We start from the raw sequence: 20,970 nt of genomic DNA, 5'->3' as shown, positions 1-20,970 counted from the left end.
GGCAACGTGACTCGGCTAAGTAGGCCCGGCTTCCACTCTCCACTAAATTTCCCTGTCGGTCATCTTTAGCTCAGCCCCGCATAGGGTCCAGTCCCCTTGCTTAACCCTCCGGCACCTTGCACATACCGTATTTTTTCCCCCTTGGATGCAAAGACACCTTCTTTTGTTGTGTATGTCACAATCCACACTTAAAAAAAGCCTTGAACTTTATCTGTGCTTATGCTGACCTATGCTTGTACCTCTGGAATTTGCAGTCATGATTTATAAATTCTGATAACCTCTGTACAAGATTGGCAAACATAGGTAAAAAATATACATGAAAACGCAATGTCAAGAAAGCAATAATTTCTTCAATTTCAAAGGAAAACATGTCTGAGTAAAATCTCAGCAAGACATATACAGTTCATATTTTTAATATGCTCTGAAATGATTCATGATTGAAACTCATGCTGATCTCTGTGTTTTTCAAACACCACGGACAGATCTTTCATAACAATCACAGTGTGAGACAATTGAAAAATGGCATCAGATTGGCAGCATTTAGCATTAAGCTTTTTTCATTGTTGGTGCAGAAGGTTTAAATAAATAAAGGGGTAGAGCTGTGTGGCTTCAATACAAGACTAAATCCATCAAAAAGTGCTACTGCAGTGCCTTTATCCAAATATTAAACAAATACAGAGGAAGGCTGCTCCCTACTAATAGGAGGTTAGCGCTCCAGTTTCAATTGCTTGCTCATCACAACATCCATCCATCCATTTTTAACCACTTCTTCCAGTTCGGGGTCGCGTGGGAACAGTACATCAGTCCACTGTAGGACACACGCAGGCGCAGCCACACAATCACCCCTGGGCCACTGGGAGGAAACCAGTGCACTTGGCAGAAACCCAAGCTCCATGCAGAGAGCACCCCGGGTTCAGAACTTTAATACAATACCAACACCAATGCAAACCACTGTGCCACTGTGCCACCTCATCACAAACGTCCATCTAATACATTATTCTTTGACTAGAAATAATAGCTGTGTCACCAGTTAGCTAACCGTCCTTTGACCTTCTTTTCCGCTGATATTTATTTGCTTGTATCACTTACATCCCTTTTAAGTCATATGTTAGTGTGCTAAAAACACAAGCACTTAAGTAGGTCATTAAACCCATCTCGCAAGTTTGGTAGCTACTATCTAACTGATCCAAGGATCCCATACTGCTGTATCTTGAAAGAAGCCAGGACCATGATTGTAGCTTATTCTTTAATCCCACAATCCTTTGTGTAAAGAAGTGACTTATCAAAATGCACAAGACATTACTGTACTGTATATCGTATACTCTGTTCATTATGGTAGGTGCATATTCCAAGATCTCCTGCATGTTAGTTAAGCACATCTGCATAACATGCATAACAAAATTCAGTAAAATGGAAACGTTGCAGAGCGAGATAACGAGTATTCACAAGAACAAAAACATTTAGACTACAGTCCTGAGTGGAAGGGGTAGTTGTGGTGTACCTGACAGGACCCTTAGCTGAAACCCATGCCAGAATTGGGCCTTGGACCAGAATGGCATCTGGGGAGCCAAGAAAGCAGAGCTAGGTGAGTGTTCTTAAGCCGAGCACACCTGTGCTTTATAAATGGGAAAGGAAATGAGAGTGCAGAGGTGTGTTTCATTTTCTTTGTTTCTGTTTGTGGAAGTAAAAGTGTAAGTACTTCCAGTAAAATGCCTGGATAAACATCAAGTTGGTGAGGAGATCTGGGAAGAGACGGTTTTGCCATGATGACAGTTACAGTAGGCACAGTTATGTTAATTTGAGGATAATAAAACATTAAAACTTCAGAATCCATTACATGAGCGTTCCTCAGTAAGGTCTTACCATATGGAAAAGGCTATTGAAAAGAATCTTATCAGCAGTTCTTGTACAGGAGTAAGGAAATGTAAGGGAGAACAGGCATGCATTCTTTGGTCATGCAATTCCCAGTTAAATGAATGCTCGTCTTGGTGATGTACAGGATAACCTCAATGCACTGGTTTCAAACTGACGTTTCTCACCTTACAAATGACATGGGTAGCTTAATGGAACTTTAGTCATGTAAATTACATTTAAAATCTTCTGCAGAGAAATCAGTATATTCAGTCAGGTTTTCTATAGTGCAATTTTGCTGTAATCTCTACAATTCTCTATACAGTACATCACAAAATACTAGGCAGTTGGCCTTTCCTTTTTTTAGATTTATGAATTGCACATTTGGCAGTCTTTATGAAAATCAGTGTAAATTTATGAAAAAAGTGTAAATTTAATTCTTTGTGTTGTGCACTTTTAAATAGGTCACATTTTTACTATGAAGTGCATTCATAGAGTACTCAAAACCAGTAATGGCATAGAGTCTTACACATTCAGGACAAGGATATAACATCAATCTACAGCTCCTCGGTCCCACTTGCATTGCACTATAGTCATATTTCCTATTGGTTTAGTGGAATTAGTCCACCACACATTTGCTTTGTCCACAGTTCACTAGATATGACCCAGATGTTGCCTGGAAATCATGGCTTTTGAGAAATTCAAAATGCTGCATGTATACTTCACATGGCTTATGTAACTAATTTAACTACTGAAGTCTCAGGCAGTGCAATGTGTTCCATATGTGTATGTTCAAGTATACCAGTGTAGATATCTCATCTGTCTCCTTTTACAGTTACACAATAAATATATACCGCAAGGTTACACAGTGTATAATGTAAATGTAATATAGTTTGTAAACTAATCACATTTGTAGGTGATACTTAAATAGGAGGATAAATGAAGCTGTAGAAGCTACAAAGGAAATGTATAAAGACCTGGTAAATTAAAGACGGGACAAACACTTGGTAGATGATATTTAATGTAACGTGCGGAGAATTTATATTCAGGTAGTGAAATCATAAACAATATAGAATAATCTTGATAAAGCTGTCTTTGAAAACATCTTCGGTCCTGTACTACTAAAACAAAAATTTAAATCAAGTGCTTTGTTAACAGTGACACGATAGCTTCTAGAAAGACCACATTTTGAATAATGTACCATTGTGGTCATCACATTCATAAAAAGTTATGGCTGCTCTGAAATCAGTTTAGTTGAGTGACCAGATACAGTATGTGCCTGCACTGACAACCTTAGAGATCTGAGTTTTTAACCTTGAGAAGAGAAGATAATGCCCAAGACAAGACAATAACCGAGTGGAATTCTACAGAATCAACTGTGAAAAGCTGGATGCAAGTGGAAACTATGGGATCATGATTTAACTCTGAAAATCAGACAAAATGGATGAGATTCTTAGATCAATTACGTACCATCAATCTAAAGGAGCTGGATGGGCAGAATTATTTGGAATTTTCTTATGTTCAAACGTGTGTTGATTTCATACACTTCCAGACTGGAGGGTAAAAAAAAGTGTTTTTTAGTTTCTACCCCCGCCCTGACTGCCTGACTGCTGAAAATGATTGTTAAATACAATATGTGGGAACAAGCTGATCTAACAGGCAAAAAGTCATAACACTTTAATATTTTTGCTCTGTTAGAAGAATTATTAGTCAACATCGCTATTTAACTGCATATTTAAAAAAGAATAGGGGGAATGGCATTCAACACAGCTTAGGAACATTCCAAACAGATTCGTTTTTGATTGGAAGTTGTTTCTTTTTTATGGCCCTGTTCACCTTGGTAAGTCTCAGTGGGCATGTCTTAGACAGCTGTCACAGCTTGACCATGTTCTGTGCCACGGAGGTTGGTTAAGATTTGGCACATGCAGTGTCCAGCACATGATCTCACGTTCTACTCTAAATTTCCTGGAATGTCTTATCCTCGGTTCATTGTGTTTGAACTGGACAAAAGCTTTTGGCTCGCCTGAGTTACTCTAAGAAACGAAAAAAAAGATTTAAGCTTACAACGGTATTCTCGCAATCGAAGTTCAAACATTTCTGTGAGAATTTCTGCCACAAAGAGTTTTAAAACTTAACAGAACTAGAACAAACCTTGAGCTCAGATGAAAGGCTAGTTTTTCTGGGATAGCTATGGACCAGTGAAGACTCGCCAATGATAAATTCCAGGTACATAATACATTTCCTTGATATTAAAAGTATTTGCACATTTTGGCCTTTGTCAGCTGTAGCAGTAGAACTCTGAACAAGAGTTGTGCAGATTGATATTTAGGACTAATTGCTTTCCTTAATGACTGTTGGATCATCTTTAACATTTAGTAAACAGCCAAACACTAGTAAACAAGACCGTTCTTTTTAAAACTGAGAAATGCTGTTCTAAAATGTAGATTGATGGACAGAGTAAGGTTTCCAGTTGGTTTTAGTTCAGCTGGAAAAAAGAAGGTATATTGTACTTTTCAAACCATGTGTAATTTGCGTCAATACCAACCTGTATTTCGGTACTTCAGTGTGGTATTAAAGAAACCAATTCTTTAATAATAACACTGTTTTTCATTACCAAATGTAAATTGTTTTCAGTAGTTTCATTATCTTAGATTCATTACAGTATATTTTATTAAATTATGCTGTAAATATGTTGGCATCTCAATGAGTAGTTAACAATCTGGCACCTTGTTCTTTGTGCCTCTTTATTAAACTCTTGAGGGTATTATTGTTTTAAGAAAATAATCTAAATCAAGAATGCCTGAGACCCACTTAGCAACGAATGGTGTTGTTTCAGTTCAAGCAGGCATTGTAGTGAATAATCATTGTCAACTGCAGACTTAACTGCTTTTATTAGGCCTTATTTTGCTGTGGAAAATATATGCGAGCAATTAAACTTGAAATGTCTGAAGCCTTTTTTTAAAGCAAAATGGTAGCTTAAGTTTTGATTTGTTGGCTAGCCATTCTGTGCTCTTAAACGTTCTGTGTGATTTATAACGATGGTGTCTTGTTTCCTTTTCACTCTCAATTTGTTGTCTGCTTTGGAATGCTGTCGGGTGGTTACTGGATTGGAGATAAGATTCCCAATGTGGGTCATGGTTCAGAAACAAGATTTATATCAAATAAGCTTAAAAGGATTTGGCATCTCTTGGTACTTATTACTTGACTTTCGGAAAAAAAACCTTGACATTTGGGACTTATGGAAGAGATGCTGTCTTGCACTGTGGGAGCAGTGCAGTGATAGCCTGGGTTGATTTGTATTCAGTTTCATTGCTCTGCCAAAATGCAGAGGACAAGACAGGGTTCTATTCATCCAACTGGCTGCTTTTTTTGTGCTATGATGTGTGAATGTTCGTATACAACTTACAACCCCCCTGTGTAAATATGCATAATAGGGTTGGGCAAGTTACAAAATCTAGATAGGATGCAGTTGAGGTTTAGAATGCAGTCTGTTCGAAGTGTTGTTGGGCCTCTGGAGACCCGTCCTTGCCATTGTTTACAGAACATGCTGCCACAGTGCCCAGGTCAGCATTTAATAATACGCTAGAGATGCACCTGAAGTCAGGGATTCGAAACTGCTTAGATGGCAGGAGTTGTGATGACAAATGAAATGTTTTTTGTGTTCAAGATAATTTTTTGTTAACGACATTTTTTCTTCTGTTGAGATTTCTGTAGGAGACAAAGAGCAATTGACAGTTGACATTACCACATTCTGACTCGCCCTTTTGCACTCTTTCGGGAAGCGTCTTCAGTGGCTCGCTACACCATTATTACACTGCACTACACCACTACAAAATCACGTCAAGATGTGCCTCTGGCCCTCCCTCAATAAAAGAAAGCTTATGCACGTTCACTTCTGTTGTCAGGCATCTAGGATTTTGAATGCAATTCTAGAAGATTTCAAAGAAGCAGAAAGTGGCATGTTTCTATGAGATACTGCATTGAAGACACTTTAGTCTCCTAAACTTTTTTATAATACTCTGTCCCCTTTCCTAGAAGTGTGGTGTTAATGGGTTGTGGGTTCAGTTTCTGCAGCAGCTGTACGGTACCTTGACTTGTGGTACTTTACCCTCATTGATCCTGTCCACCCAGCTATGTGAATGGGGACCAGAGCTTCTGGAGGATAATCCTTGCAATGGACCAACATCCCATCTTCAGGGACGGGAGTTGGTGGCGGGTGTTTCATGTGTTGTCTTGTTGAAAAGCTATTGCCCAACGGACGTTACCTCTTCCATTTTTCTACTAGTTTATGAAGCTTTACAAAAACTGTAAATGTTACTGTATTTTCTTATAAAACGCAAAATAATGAGATTCAAATGTTGGAGAACAGATAGGTAAACATGTTAACCACAGGCGTTAACTCAAACAAGGAATAGCAATAAAAGTACAAGTGATGAAAACGTCAACTGTATCGCCTAAGCGGACAATGGAGAATAAATGGCAAAACACCATTTTTAATAAACATTCGAAATCGCGTGATGGTTTTTAAACACACTCTTGATACTATTTGACTCACAATCATTAGCCAGATGCAAGAGTCATTAAATTTGGCAGAACTGCCCAGCCTTACCTCACCGTACAACTGCAGTCATCGCCTACTTCTCCCATTCGGGTGCGCTTTCGCACTCGATAAACTACAACGCCATTTTTTTTTTTTAAATATAGCATGGTTACCCATCAAATCATGCATTGTTTCCACATCATTAAACAGTACAGACTACCCATACGGTTATTTAGAAGGCACTGCGGGAGAAAAAAAAAAGTTCGCTGTGACTCTGGGGATGGCATTTTGTTTTCGGCTCAGCTGTGGGTAGAGGGAGTGCTGAAATTTATGTCCCTTCATGATGAGGAAATGTCTTTTCCAGACTTCTGTAGAAATTCCTCCCGTTCTGCAGGGATCCTTTTGTGCCACAAGGGGTGAATTTTGATGTAAGGCTGTTTTCTGCTGCTTTACATTACTGTGGATTGGCATTCCACTGGACTGGTAAGCCTTGATTTGCAAGTGGCTTAACCATTGTAAATCTTTTGGCATTGTATATTCTCGGTTGTGGCCTTTCATCACGACTTTAACATAAAGCTGACAGTTGTCCGAACCACGATGAAACACAGCTGAAGTACTGAGACTTTCGTTGACATTTACTGGCAGTTTAGTCAGGGATGAGAGAGGGTTTAAGAAGGACTGAGATGTCTTTGTAATGCCTTCTGGGTACACAATGCAGTATTTCACTCTTGCGTTACTGAACACTTACAGCAAGAAACTAGAAATGTAAGCTGTTTCCTAAATTATTTTTTCCTAGTCGCTGACATGCTGTTTAATTCTGATTCTTAGAAATATTTTCCTCTAGTTCTCTATTGGCACAATGAGTAAGCCATCCTGGCACTTTGATGACTGTGGTGGCCTTGAATGTTCTGTGAGCTGAATGTGATTACCATCTGTCCAGTTTAGGATCAGACTAGGATCTGTAGAATGGCACCATTTTCAAATTCTGTGCATTGTAAAACATACGTGGGCAGTGAAAAGGGCAACCAGGCTCACTATTAGGGAAAAAAGCCATAATCTTGTCTCTGAAAAAGAAAGAATTACATTCCAAGGTCACATTTTCCTTTTTGGAAAAGGAGAGAACATCCACACTTTAATAGTTTAATAACCACCAAGATGAAGACACTTTAATAACCACCAAGATGATGATTTTGTCAGAGTTCCACGGTTTTTCCAATATGTTGTCATTTATTGATTTGGGTCAAAGGAGAATTTAATACAGAATATAGTCTTTTGTTATATCACTTTAAACATTATCTAGAGGGTTGAACGGTTCTTGATTTAGTCATTAATCAAGTTCTGTGTCAGCCCCACTTCCCTGTTTTTGATGTTTTTTTGTAAATTGGTACATTGCAAAAAAGGTATTTAATATAATAAGATATCAGGCATGTTTTGAGGTTTCTATGTAGTCACAGACCTGATATATTGAATGACTGTAGTGAGGAGATGATTCATAATTCAGATGTTTGGAAACAATATTGCAGTGATTACTATTTTGTTGAAAAATGTGGTGCAATTATGTTTGCCAAACACCACAGCAGTATGTGATGTATTGCAGTCCTTTCTTTTAGCTTTAATTTATTTTTTGTGTAAAGTTTTCAAGTTTATGATTATTGGACAGCTAACTGGTATTTCGGTTACGCCACAGTAAAAAACGTCATGACAGTATATAATATTTCCTGGGAGCAAAATAAAAACACAAGTAACAATGTACACAGCAATGCCTTAATCCAATCCTTAATGATTGTTTTCTTCTGATAAAAAGTACAATTAACAAAGAACACATGCTGGAGGGGAAAACAGCATGTTATTATTATCACCAGGTAGGTACTGTACAATAATCATTGCTTGAAACCAATTAGCAAAGCAAGATCGACTGGGTATACAGTATAATACAAATACCTGGGTGCTCATAATAAAAATAATATCACACTAATAAAAGAAACAAAACCATTCTTTATAGTTCCTGCTACTTGTATGATGGAGCGCTGATAACACATGAACTGTTATCTCAGAGGAACAAGAAAGGGTTAATTCAAGCAAAGGAAAAGCTCCCCCAGACGTCCTTCATATGGTCACACGGGTGAGAATGTGTGCCCCTTTACACCTGCTCTGTTTCTTCTCCTTTATATTCTCTCCCCCTTCCTCTCTCTCTCTCCCCCGCGCCTGAAGAAGACTTCGCAGCCGAAACAGCGTTTCCTCTTTGTACTTTTCGGCATTGAATTAAACTGAATTAAGCCAGTGCACATGGCATTTCCCTCCAATAGGAATATTGCACACTGAACATCACGTCTTGAAACATCGCACTTTTTTGGAGTTTATTAACCAAGGTGTCTTGACTACTCTGGCTTCAGCACAATTCAAGTCTGTTGTTGGCTAGTTGACTAGTTGACATTTCCACTTGTGGGATAAGGTAAAATTGAGGTGATGCCGTGCACAGCATTAATATTGCTCAATGAAAGTGACACAAGCGGATTACCATGTGAGACAAGAGCATTGTTTCAATTTGACTCCACCCTTTAAAATGCCTACAAGGCTGTCGGATGAGCTTCAAGATGTCTCATTAATCATTGTAAAAATACCGCAATGCCACTACATAATGCGGAAAAAAATTAAAAGTGACTAGGCTAGTTAGATTTATTGAGTAATGGGTCTTGACAGCATTACGTGAACTTAGTCATTAAATGCATAACTGTTAAAATAATGTGCTTTGCTTTAGAAGAAGACAAACATGAAGAGAATCAACCAGGTTTTGATTAACTCCACTTTTTGTTTGGAATTAACACTTCAGAGTCATTTTTATACAATAGGAAAGAATCTGCGTTTTTTAATAATATCACACTTGGATGAAAATGTGGCAGCACACATCTCATAAAAACATCTTTTGCAGAGTACTATGTACATTTTGTTAACATTATTTGCTCTGCAATTAATGAAGCTCCTTAAACTAGCAGCAACATTTTTCCTAGACAAGAAGATCAATTTCAAATGTTCTGCCTTTAAAATGAAAATTGAATAAACAGAAAAAATCTTTCCTGGACTTCTGTTAAATATTTTAGGTTGATACCAAGACACTTTCTAAAAAAGTGAATTAAAAAGCAATTATTTATTTATGAAGACACTTTTGATTGTTTATAAATGGACATTTTTAAACTGGAATGGCAGACTTCTGCGATTGAAGACTTATTTATTACCTTCATAAGGTGCAGTAGCTGTCAGGGATGTCAGAAGGGCATGCCGTGGTATGGAATCGGTATAGAAACCTATGCCCTCCGGTCAGGGACATGGGGCGACCTGATGGGTCACAGGACATCCGTATCCTCAACGCTGAGCCAGGAGCAGAGCCGACACAGGAAGTGAATAGGCTAAACAACAAGACATGAATAATCACAGAGAACTAGGAACAGGACAGAAGCAGAGCGCCCTCTAGGTGTCCAGGGCGTGACAGTAGCTCTTATCTAGCTGTGGACTTTCCAGTGAGCAGCACTTCACTTCTTTAAATAAAAACAGTTTCTGTTTTTATCAGAAGCTCTATAAAGCCAGTGCTTTTTATTACAGAAGTGTCCTGCGTTTGCTTGAAAAAGCTTTCAAATTTTACATCTGAATAAGCAATGTACAGTAGCAATGTATTAAGCCTAATATGTCTTCCTTTTTTAAGATAACATCGGAGAGGATCAGAAGGTGGACACCACTGGAAAAACAGGAATTTAAAGGACAGGTATGTCTTAATAATTTATCTTGTAGAAACAACTTATATCTTAAAATATAATCATGCAGTTTATATGGTACAACAAACATTAGTCCTACTAAAGACAAGAGTTGTGTGTGGTATTTATTTATTATAACTGTATTATTATTGTTATACCACTGTGTATTAGATGGGCAATTTTAGGTTGTGATATTGGCCTGGAAACTGATAAAAAATGCCCTTACAATTTTTACCATAGTAGCAATATTTCAACAAAAATAAACCTACACATTGCAATAGTAACATTTTCAAATAGTGTAGAGCTGAGAATAACTCTGAGAAAGCGGTATTGTTTAGCGATTTCTCAAAATAAGATTTCAAATAATTTCTGTGAGATCATACCTTACATTAATTTTATTTTTCAAATCATATTATGCAATACATGTGCTTTACTCATGTATTGCACATACCAGAAGAGAGCTTAGCATTGCATTTTGGTAAAAGCTGAATACTAGTTATTTTAGCATGATCCATGTCTAAGTAACGGATGGTTTCCTCTGGGATTTCTACTGTGGTACTGAAATGATTTTCATGAGATTCTGTATATGTGCGGGTAGTGGTTTGTGCATAAATTTCCTGCCATTAAGATCATAGAAGGCATCTTCAGTTCTCTGTGGTCCATTAATTTGAAGACTATTTTATGCAGTGGACTGGAAAATATGTGTGGAAATGCCTAGAACTCTTTAAGAATGCTTGGATGAAATACTGCTTTGTAACAATAGTTTTCCAGACAGGAAAGAAAGCAATCTGTGTCATTCAAAGATTGATTCATAAGATCTTCATAATTTAATTAACATACAGGTCTAAAGAAGAGCATGCTTACTTGTCCCTGTACAGTACATCTTTCAATAAAGCAGTCCTCTGCTCTCAAACTTTAATCATCAACCTATTTTGGATTACAGTAGACACTCCACCAGCTCATTTTATTTTCACCTCTACTCTAGCAAGAAAGATCTCTTAAGACACTGCTACTGTATGTATGACCTTCCGATTGGTCTCTTCAAAATGTACTGTACTATATATGGGCTTTTTTATTGCCTCAGTTACATGTAGTGTACAAATCTTGTTGGAAGAATTTATAAACCATGTAGTTGCACAGTGAGAGGCATGCTGTGTAACTGTTGCTATTTGTGACGTTATGATCACAATGGCCTACATATGAACTTTACTGGCATCGATATTTCAAGACTGAAATGAAAGTATCATTATATATATATACAATTATTATTATTAGGTGCAACCTGCTTATTTTGGTTAGTGACTTACATTCCATTATTTGGAGAGGACCAGGCCCATTAAGCACAAATCTGCTAAAAATCTGCTGAGCCCCGCCAATTCTTTGTTGTGGTTGTTTGCCAGTGTTCAGAGCTGCACTGGCCCCAGGGAAAGAAAAACACTCAAGACCAGTAAAGTCTTCCTGTAGCAGTAAGTTAATGTTAGCAGGTATCCATCTGTCATCCTCTGTTTCCAAGGAGAAATGTTCAGCAATGCAAACAGCTATTTCCCCTAACAAAATGAGTAACTTGTTTTCTGAGGAGAGCTGGGAAAAGAGGAGCCTCTTTGATTGATCAAATTGCTCAGCTCTGTCCTCATTTTATATCCACACCTTTGGCAGGGGATTCTACTGTCACACTCGTTTCTGCACAGTTTGTTTTAGGAAAACCATAAGAGACCGGGAGATTATTTATTATTTTCATTTTTTTAGTTTATTATACAGGTTGGCATGTTTGGGGAAAATTATTTTAGTCAGATATAAGTCAATGATCGGTCCAGAACCATAAATTCGAGTGGGGAGCCGTGTCAGTGTGCAAGACGAAAGAAGAAACTTGGTATTTCAACTGCTGAGACTCACACCTGGAGAAGGCTCAGCAGGCAAATTCAGCACGGAATTAACCTTTACTTTCCTATGCAGGATTGTAATTAAAGTGGGTACAATGGGTATTGTACTTGGTTTCATCAGTCCAAAAACAAAAACCTTACATTTAAAAGTAAATGATTTGATTTTCTGGTATGTCTCCATCCTTCGTCCTGAGAGTTTGCTTGAAGTGTTTATCACATTTGCAGTGATGCTGGTGAGAAATCGTGCTGTATCTCCTGTTGGCAGCTGTAGAACCTTAAATCTGTGACAGAGCATGTACTGTACACGAGTCTCATTCTCTCCCAGGCAAGAACAGGAGTCACTGACTGGGGAGCCGAGTCTTAAAACTTATTGTGAATCCAAATCAGGTGGATATATAACAAAACGGAGTTCTCAGTTTCAGATGAAAAACAAAACAAAACAATTGACTCCTGATCCTGATAGGTGGTAAAACTGCAAGCATCTTTGCCAGCATATTTTTCAACAAAGTAACATTAGAGTCAGGACACAAAGAGCCTCACAATAAATGCTTACTCAATTAACATGACGTGTTTTTTTTTTGGAATAGCCAATATATTTTAGAACAGTGCTAAATGGAAATACCTTCTTAAAATCACGCAAACTGTATAAATTCTAGGATCAGAAATAAAATTACAGCAAAATACAGGAATAAACTGCTTCAGAAAGTTAAAAATGACTTCTACAATATGCCTCTCAAGGGGTGTATGTTGTTATACATTATAATTAGTAGTTATTTTTAAATGCATGTGTTTCTTGTATTAATATTTACTATGCTGTGAAGCTGTTTTGTCAAAACAATTCTTTAAAGGAAAGGAAGGTGTTTTGACAGGTTATAAATCATGCTTAAAATCACAGCTGTGTGCAGAATGTAATTCCAGTATTTAATGATATTGAAAAATGGCCTTTTAGGAAACAAAACAAAGTTATACAGATATAAAAAAACAGTGGAGGGATGTCATTTGGTATCACGGAGAACACTTCAAAGCCTAATTTGATATGTTGCTAAAAAAATCCAATTAATTCTGTTGCTACATCTTGAATCAATTTTGAGTGATATGGATTTCATTACACATTTCAGTCCTCTATTTGTTCTGCCTAAGGCATTGCCTCTGCTTCTTAAGGTGCAATAAATCACTGGAATCCCCAAAGGCCGGTGCCTCGTTATCAGTCACCAAAGTAAATGGTTAAAAGAAAGAAAATTCAGAGCCTATTAGAGTCTGTTTAGATTTCGTAACAAGATACGATACATTAAAGAATTGCATCCAAGCATGGAGGATGCACATGTCTGAGCACGTTTGCAGGAGCTGCTGCAATGCAAATGCCATATTTTAGAATCTAATCCATGATGACAGCGGTAAGATTTTGGAAGACATTTGATCTATTTGCCATAAAAAATGGAATCTTCTTTCACATAAGAGGGAACAGCTGGTTATAGTTACATAACTGCAGTTGGCTATACAATTCTCATGGTCTGTCATGTGTAAGAGCAAGTGCAGCTAGTTAATCAAAAATCGTACTATTCTTGTTCTCTACAATCTCATATTTTAATTAAGATCATGCAAATGTAATTTCAATAAGGCTTACTGTATGTACTGCACATTTTAACACCAAATGGTATGGGAGATGTGAACTGTTTTCCCAGACTGTTATATTATTGAGAGCCATGCAATACAGCAGTTCTGTACAGAAAAAGCCTGTGTCTGAATTGTTCCACAAGGTTTTAAAACTCGAAAAATAAACATAGCTTTCACCTGATACTGTCCTTTCCATGTGATTATGACTAATTTCTGTTTGCATTTGCAAACGTTCAAATGGTTTTAAAAAATGTATTTGCCTTTATTCATAAGGGTGAGACCCACTTAGCCATGTCTGTTGTGTCCCATTCATTCATCCTAGTCAAGCTTACCCGCTTGTGTTTATCTCAACCAAAATTTGACAGAGCTGATGGAATTAGCGTGCCACTGTGGTGAACAAGGGTCAATACAATCTTAAAGTCTTTTGAATGGAATTTTCTGCTTTATGTGATGAACATGTGATGATTTCAGATTCCCAGGAAGAAACATAATCCACCACAAAATGTGTACTGTATATTGCCTTTAACAAGGACAGGCCATGTAAGACAATGTTCAGGAGAAACCGCCCTAGTTTTGCCAGAAGAGTTGCACATACTGTATTTGGTGAAAGTTGCCAAGACATTAAAGCAGATTGTTTGTAAATGTTCATGAAATAGAGGGAAGTAAACCTTGGATTCAGGAATTACTAGCAGTCATACACTGGGCCAGACACTGCTTTTGAAAACCATTCCTGTGTTCATTTCATTGGCATTTTCTTTGGGTGAATGCTTTTCTTCGAGTGTCTTAAGCATAACATTATGTGTCAAATTTTATGAAAGATTTAATTCTCAAAACTTCAAGTAGCGTCTAGAATAAAATTTGTTGAAAAATTGTCTTTCTTCAGTACACAGCATTTTGGCAAGTAACGCATTACAAAAATGCACACATGTACTTTAATTTCTTGAGTGCTGAGACAGACCATAGCTGCAGACAAAAGCTGCACAAACAGTTTCAACAGAAAAGTATGAAACACTTGTTTTTTTTTTCTGGACTCCATATCTGGGTAGGAAATGGGAGGAAACCAAGAATTGTCAAGTTTGGATTTGTTACGATAAAATGCTGCAGAAGTAAAGCCAATGTTTTGCTATGGAGATTGTGTTCACAGTAATGTGGTCTGAATTTGAGTTCTTTGTTAATTGCACATATTTGCATTGTTTTTTTAAGTTTGCTCCTTAGTTTTTGCATTCCAGGTCATTCCACTCATTTAAGATACCTTTTGAACCTGAACCTGAACTGCTTTTGGAACTCGGACATTTAGACCTTGGGAAACAGCATTGATTGTTGATTGCCATTTCATACTGATAATTAGCTTCCAAATAAAATATCTCATCATTACCTAAATTAAACAAAACAATCATGTAATAAGATGAGTCATAGAATAAGATTTTGGCTATAGGTAATAGCAGGTGTGAGAATGTGTTTAAATGGATTGTATTTCTACATATTAAAATGTGTTTAAATGGTATGTATTTTTGTACTATAATGTAAATGTCCTTGGATTAAGGCATCACCCACATATGTGAGATAGAATGATGCAGTTGATTGCTACAAATCCATTTGCACTGCAGGCTATTGGAAAATTGTTGTCCACTTATTCAGAAAATTCAATAATTAGTGTTTAGTCAACTTAACTTCCCATCATATTCAATAACGAATTGATGAAGTGCCCAGGGCGCCAGCACCGGAGACAGCAATTTTAATCACTGACCACCAAGCCACTCTTAATCTGAATTTATCAGACGTATTTCCAAAACTGACTCAACACTGGCTCATTCAAGAGAGTAGTAGTCCATTTACAAACCTGTAGAAATCTGTAGAGCTGTAGAAATATGGAAGCAACCTGAAACGGTTAGCTGCTTGTTGCTGGGATGAATGGGATTTTAATATCCTCAGTGTGAAATGAGTGTAGTTGAACAGACAATACTGGATTTATTACACTTTAACAATAGCAAATATTGATTTTGGAAATGGATAAGAATAAACAGTACTCAAAAGTGGAGAACTGTTTTTTTTCTTAAACCTTTTTGTCTGTCTTTGAGGTGTCTGGAAATGTGTTATGTCTTTCAGAAATGTTTCAAACAGTAATAATAATCTCTAGAAATAATAATCTGATGATATCCAGGGGACTCAAAAGCTCTATTAAAATGTTATGAAGAGCCCCTTCTGGCTCAGGAACAAGAGCACAGCGTCCAAACCCAGAATCATGTGCCTGATGAACTGCAGATTGCCTAGTCAGGTGCTGCACGTTTCTTTAGAATAGAGGTCTTCCTTCAGACCACGATTCTCTGAAGAAGCTTTGAACTTAAATTTGGAGCAGGTTGTGCTTCACTTTGAAATAAGTCCCAGCTGAGGAATGTACAGTACATTAACCTGTCTGGTACAAGAAAAACCCATACATACAGTAAATACATACACAAACATGATAGTCTCAAAAATACCCTTTACACAGCTTTGGAAAACACTGCATTACAAATCAACATTGAACTTCTGTAGCACAATGAAAGACAAAGATTATAACTTCTCTATTTGAGAATTAGTGCACAACTGATATCTCACTTTGAGGATTGAAGCTGAAGATCTAAAGCTTTAACATGCACATTTGAAGATCTTTTGTCAAGTAGTAAACATCTCTTATTGTATTATCAAGCACTATAGATATATTGCATTTCAAGTGTCACAAAGGCCTATTGAATGCCTTCTTATTAAATACCTTTCCCACACTTTGAAGATTGGCACTGCACCTCAGAATCTGTCATCCACTGTAGCTGCTAGTGACTTTAATGCTGGAGGCTGAGTTTAGATTGCATGTCTGAAAAAATATCCTCAGTAATAAGCATGACGATAGAGAGGAAAAATAAGTTCTGTTGTAAAGTATCAGTGAATCAATTTTTAAAAAATAGTTACTTTTTTAATCAGTATGGTTTACCTCTCCCTCCTTGAACAGAATGTGGGGCTGAAAGACTCACAGCCTTTTTTCTACCAAAACACAAACTGCTTTACACAGTTGAGGTCCCAGAGTCCAACAAGACTAGCACTGACTGGGCACACAATGAGGTTTTCTTTAACAGCTCTGCCAGCTCACAGACACCAGGCAAATCCCAGGGGTTGCTGTTACGTGTCCGAAAGTACAGGAACTGACTCAAGCCCTCACAACCTCAGCAGTGCCACTAGACCAATTGTGTGTGGTTAATTAAGGAATTCTGGTTATTCTTGATTAATGACATTCCCCAGGCTCGAACTCTTGACCTGGGGTATAAAGCACAACTGTGAGCCCATGAAAAAGTGGTTTCATTCAGGCGTCCATTAATAGTATGATGACGTTATTGTTACAATTGAACAAGTTATTTTTTACCTGGCTTGATGAACACAGTCAAAGTAAATCTAGCTAAGGCCTCCAGAACAGTCATGCTAATTGTGTATGTCAGGGGAATGTTGAAGGTAACATGACCATTTTCGTATAATTACAGTACATGCTTCTTATCGTATGACAGCAGGAACCATTTGTAGTTAATAGTTAATGATGCAATAACAATATTACTCATATATTCTAGCTAAGTACCAAAAGAGTCATTGAGCACTTTGCCCTAACATTAAGAGCTATTAGCCTGATAAAAGTGCAGCACAGTAAAGGCAGTTAAAACAATGCCAAGAACACTCAAAAGTATAGAAAATAAACAGTGCCGTTTATAACTGGGTCTAAATTAGCTTCCTTTGTAATGGTCCTAAACATTACATTCATTTCCATGAAGCTAACTGGAAAAGGGTCAACTGGGAAAAATGGGAATCTCACGTCCATAAAATAGATCAGTTATTAGTTATTTCATACTCTTATAGTACTTTCCCTGGCAGATGACCGTCTGAACTTTAGTAAGTCAGAGTCTTACATTGCTCAAACTATAGAAAACAAAACTTCATAAATGAAACCTTTTCTTTCTAAGGTGGTAACACCTGGAACACTGTATGTGTATTATAAAGTCGTCTTGAAGGATATCTTCTAGCAGTGTATTGCAGTCTGACCTCTGCAATGGTTTGGCCTCATTGGATGGGTTTTCTAAAGAAGTTCAGCCTGTGCAGCCTCACTTTGTAGCTGGCAATTACTGTTTTGTTAATTTCATTTATTTACAATGTGTGACCAAAGAACTTGTCATGCTATACGTTCTAAGCACCATCTGCAGAAGTCTCCAGATTCATGCTTAGCCTTCAAAAATTGAAATTAAAAGTTGACTTGTCATGGAAATCCAGATGTATGTTCAGTATGTTTTGATAGTAATAATAGAAACAGACAATATTGTACATACAGTACTAATAGAATACCAATCAAAAACACTTACTCATATTTCTAAATGCTCAGTTTTTAAATTTAGTTTTACCGTAGAGCAGTATTTTAAAAATCCTCCTTTGGCTTTGATAACCTAGTCTTTGCTTCCTGTTGCCTTTTAATAATTTCCTAAACTGTAGATGATGAATATCTGACCACTCTTTCATGAGGGACCTCTCCAGTTACTCCAGGCTATGTAAGCTGCATTTGTAGTCTGCTTTCTTCAGCTCATCCCAGAGATGTAGAGCTAGAGACCGTGATGGCCAGTCAGGAACAGTGATTTTGCTCTCAAGTTTTCATGCAAGCTTTGTTCTGTTATTCTATTGTAAAGTCCATTTGCTGCAAGCCTGAGCTTTGTTACAGAAGGCACCAGTTTCTGGCTCAGATATCCTGCTAAACTTCATAATCTGTCTGTTCCCCAATTCTGATGAGGAAATCCGGACCAGAGGATGTGAAGCACCCCTAAAACAGAACAGGCCCATTCCTGTTTTCACAGAAAGGAACGAGAATCTTTTTAACCCAAGCTTGACCTTCCTGTGCTAATCATACTCGTGGTGAGACTATCCAAAATCTCAACTGCTGTTTCACCTTACTCTCAACATTTGGTCACATTTGACTTAGCAGTCAGTTAGTTCCTGTTTTACATTTATCTGGCTTTGAATGCTGGTTCTGAACAGACTGTGATGCAGGTGTTTGAAGATTCCCCATTTGCAGCCTTTGGGAATGAGTTTTATTCCCCCAGATAACAATTCTGACCACACATTTGGATAAGACCTACCTACAAATCTCTTCCTAGTGGAGCAGCAACTACAGTGTGCAATTAGCCTTGGACTTCATATTTGAAACTTCCTAGGTGTCATTAGAGTTGCTGAGGATCTTTAGGCTATTTGGAGAGTATGAATACATTTAAACATTGAGTGTATTAAGAAATGTATACAATTTGCAATGCATATGCTTAGTTCAGCCTTCCATGCATTATTGCATTGTAACTCAAACTGTAAAAATGTTGATGTACATCTTTATTTTTAAAACCCTAAATCACTTTTTATTTACAGTTCTTCCACAAAATGACTTTATTTGGAGGCTACTGTGTAGTAAGTGGATATGAGAACACAGCTCTTAAATATCATGTGTAAATCAGCAAAGTTTAACATTTATCATATATTAATGGTATATTATCTATATATGGGATCTGGTTCTGGAGTGAAAAAAAAACAAGGAGTGTCTTTTGTTACAGAAACAAACTTTATAGAACCATATGGTTGTATGAAGTTTTTATGGTTCGGGTTTTGTGAAGAGTAATGTTTTATGTGTAAGTGGAAGTTATTTAATGGAATTCATTTAAAATCAAAGAGGCCTGGCAATATTTATTGTTCCTTTTATAAATGTTTTATGCATGAAACTCCTTTTTAAGCTTAAATCAAATGTCTACAGACCTTGCAGCTTTTATAAGAAAAAATATATATACCAGAATGTGTAGGTTTAAATAAAGATTAAAGGATCCTTTCAAGAACGTAAAATTAGTTTTCTACTATTTTTGGCTGATAAATTGAGAAGCATGACAGATCCCAAACTTATTTCCCTAGTGCCTTTTGTCAAAACAGAAGAATAATTTAATAAAAGAAATAAATTTTTCCACCAGAAACTCAAGGCTCTTCAGTCTTTTTTAATGGGAAAGTCAGCACAATATAAAATAAAGAGAAATCCACTTAAATTTAAAGACAATTTAAATGCAGGAGGCATGTCTTTACACAATCAGTTGTGGAAGTATAGAACAAGCTAGCAAGACATTGTTGAAGGTGATACCTTGGTTTCCTTTAAGAAAACACTATTAGAGTTTTTGATCTTCCTAATACCTACCAGCAATCAAAAGCGTTATGATGGGCCAAGTGACTCTTCATAGAGTCTTTTCTTCATGAACAGTCCTCAGATACAGTATCTTTGCCTCTACTGTTTTTCCACTGTAAAGGAATGTGCACAAAGGTTTTTGAGTTTATTTAAAGCAATGTTGACTTATTAGATATGAGAACAAGTGAACATGCCCCAGATCCAGATTCTAGGAAAACCCATCCTGAAGAATCTTTACCCAAAAGTTCTACATTCTCCTAAACACCTTAGTATATATATATAATGAAACTAGCTTCGGTTCTTTATGTTTGTTTTCAGTAACTGTCCAAAAACACAATTTAGATGAGAGCCACTGGGAATGTAAAATCTGCTTCTCTTTCAACCTTGATTAGTTATTATATGTATAGTTTCAGCATTGTGAATGAGAAACAAAACCCCAAACCTTTTCTTCTTTAGTTTTTTTCATGCAAATAGTTTGGTTGTGCATAAATGAATTGCTTCAACATTAGCAAGTTTTCATTCTTTTGCGATGTGGTACTATTATACCTCTTGTGGTTTTGTGGTTGCAAACAGGAAAGGAGAAACACAAAATTCATCTGATCTATGCATTATGGAAGATGTTGCTGAAAAACTAACCAGAGACATTAAGACAGGAATTCAAAGTTTGTTTATATAGCAATACGCTACTGTAATATTGCTGGGAGTCCCCAGGAAAAGTGTGTAATTGTCAGGGTTTCAGTATAATTTAATTACATTAAATATATCTGTATACCAGGGTGACACAGTGATGAAGTGCTTAGCATTACAAGAGTACTAGGAGCCTGTATGGAGCTTGTATGTTGTCCCCATGCTCTGTGGGTTTCCTCTCCCAGTCCAGAAACATACTGTAGCAGCAGGTTAACTGGCTTGTGGAAAAACTGTCCCAAGTGAGCACGTCTGTGTGTGCCCTGTGATGAACTGGCATCCCATCCTGGGTGAGTCTCATCTTGTGCCTGTTGCCTGCTGTGATGGGCTCTGGTTCCCCCGTGACCCTGAAATGGATGAAGTAGTTAGAAGATGGATGGATGAATTTGTCAGCAGCTACTGTCACCCTGCAACTCACAACTGGCAGCCCACTGCAGCTAGGCCAGGTAT

At 37.2% G+C, this 20,970-nt stretch overlaps 1 long non-coding RNA gene across 2 annotated transcripts in view; it reads left to right on the top strand.

Annotated features, from left to right (window-relative positions):
* The window catches only part of LOC148644303 (uncharacterized), an 81,429-nt gene that overhangs the window by 19,199 nt on the left and 41,260 nt on the right, over window positions 1-20,970 (top strand). For both annotated transcript variants that reach the window (XR_015928681.1, XR_015928682.1), the window contains exon 2: window positions 10,089-10,148. This is a non-coding gene — a long non-coding RNA (uncharacterized LOC148644303). The remainder of the gene's footprint in view (window positions 1-10,088; window positions 10,149-20,970) is intronic.

Source organism: Lepisosteus platostomus, chromosome 20, assembly GCF_059453375.1.
Source record: "Lepisosteus platostomus isolate fLepPlt1 chromosome 20, fLepPlt1.hap1, whole genome shotgun sequence".
NCBI lineage: Eukaryota > Metazoa > Chordata > Actinopteri > Semionotiformes > Lepisosteidae > Lepisosteus > Lepisosteus platostomus.
The sequence above is the reverse complement of the archived record's forward strand: the minus strand, read 5'-3'. Positions and strand labels throughout refer to the sequence as shown.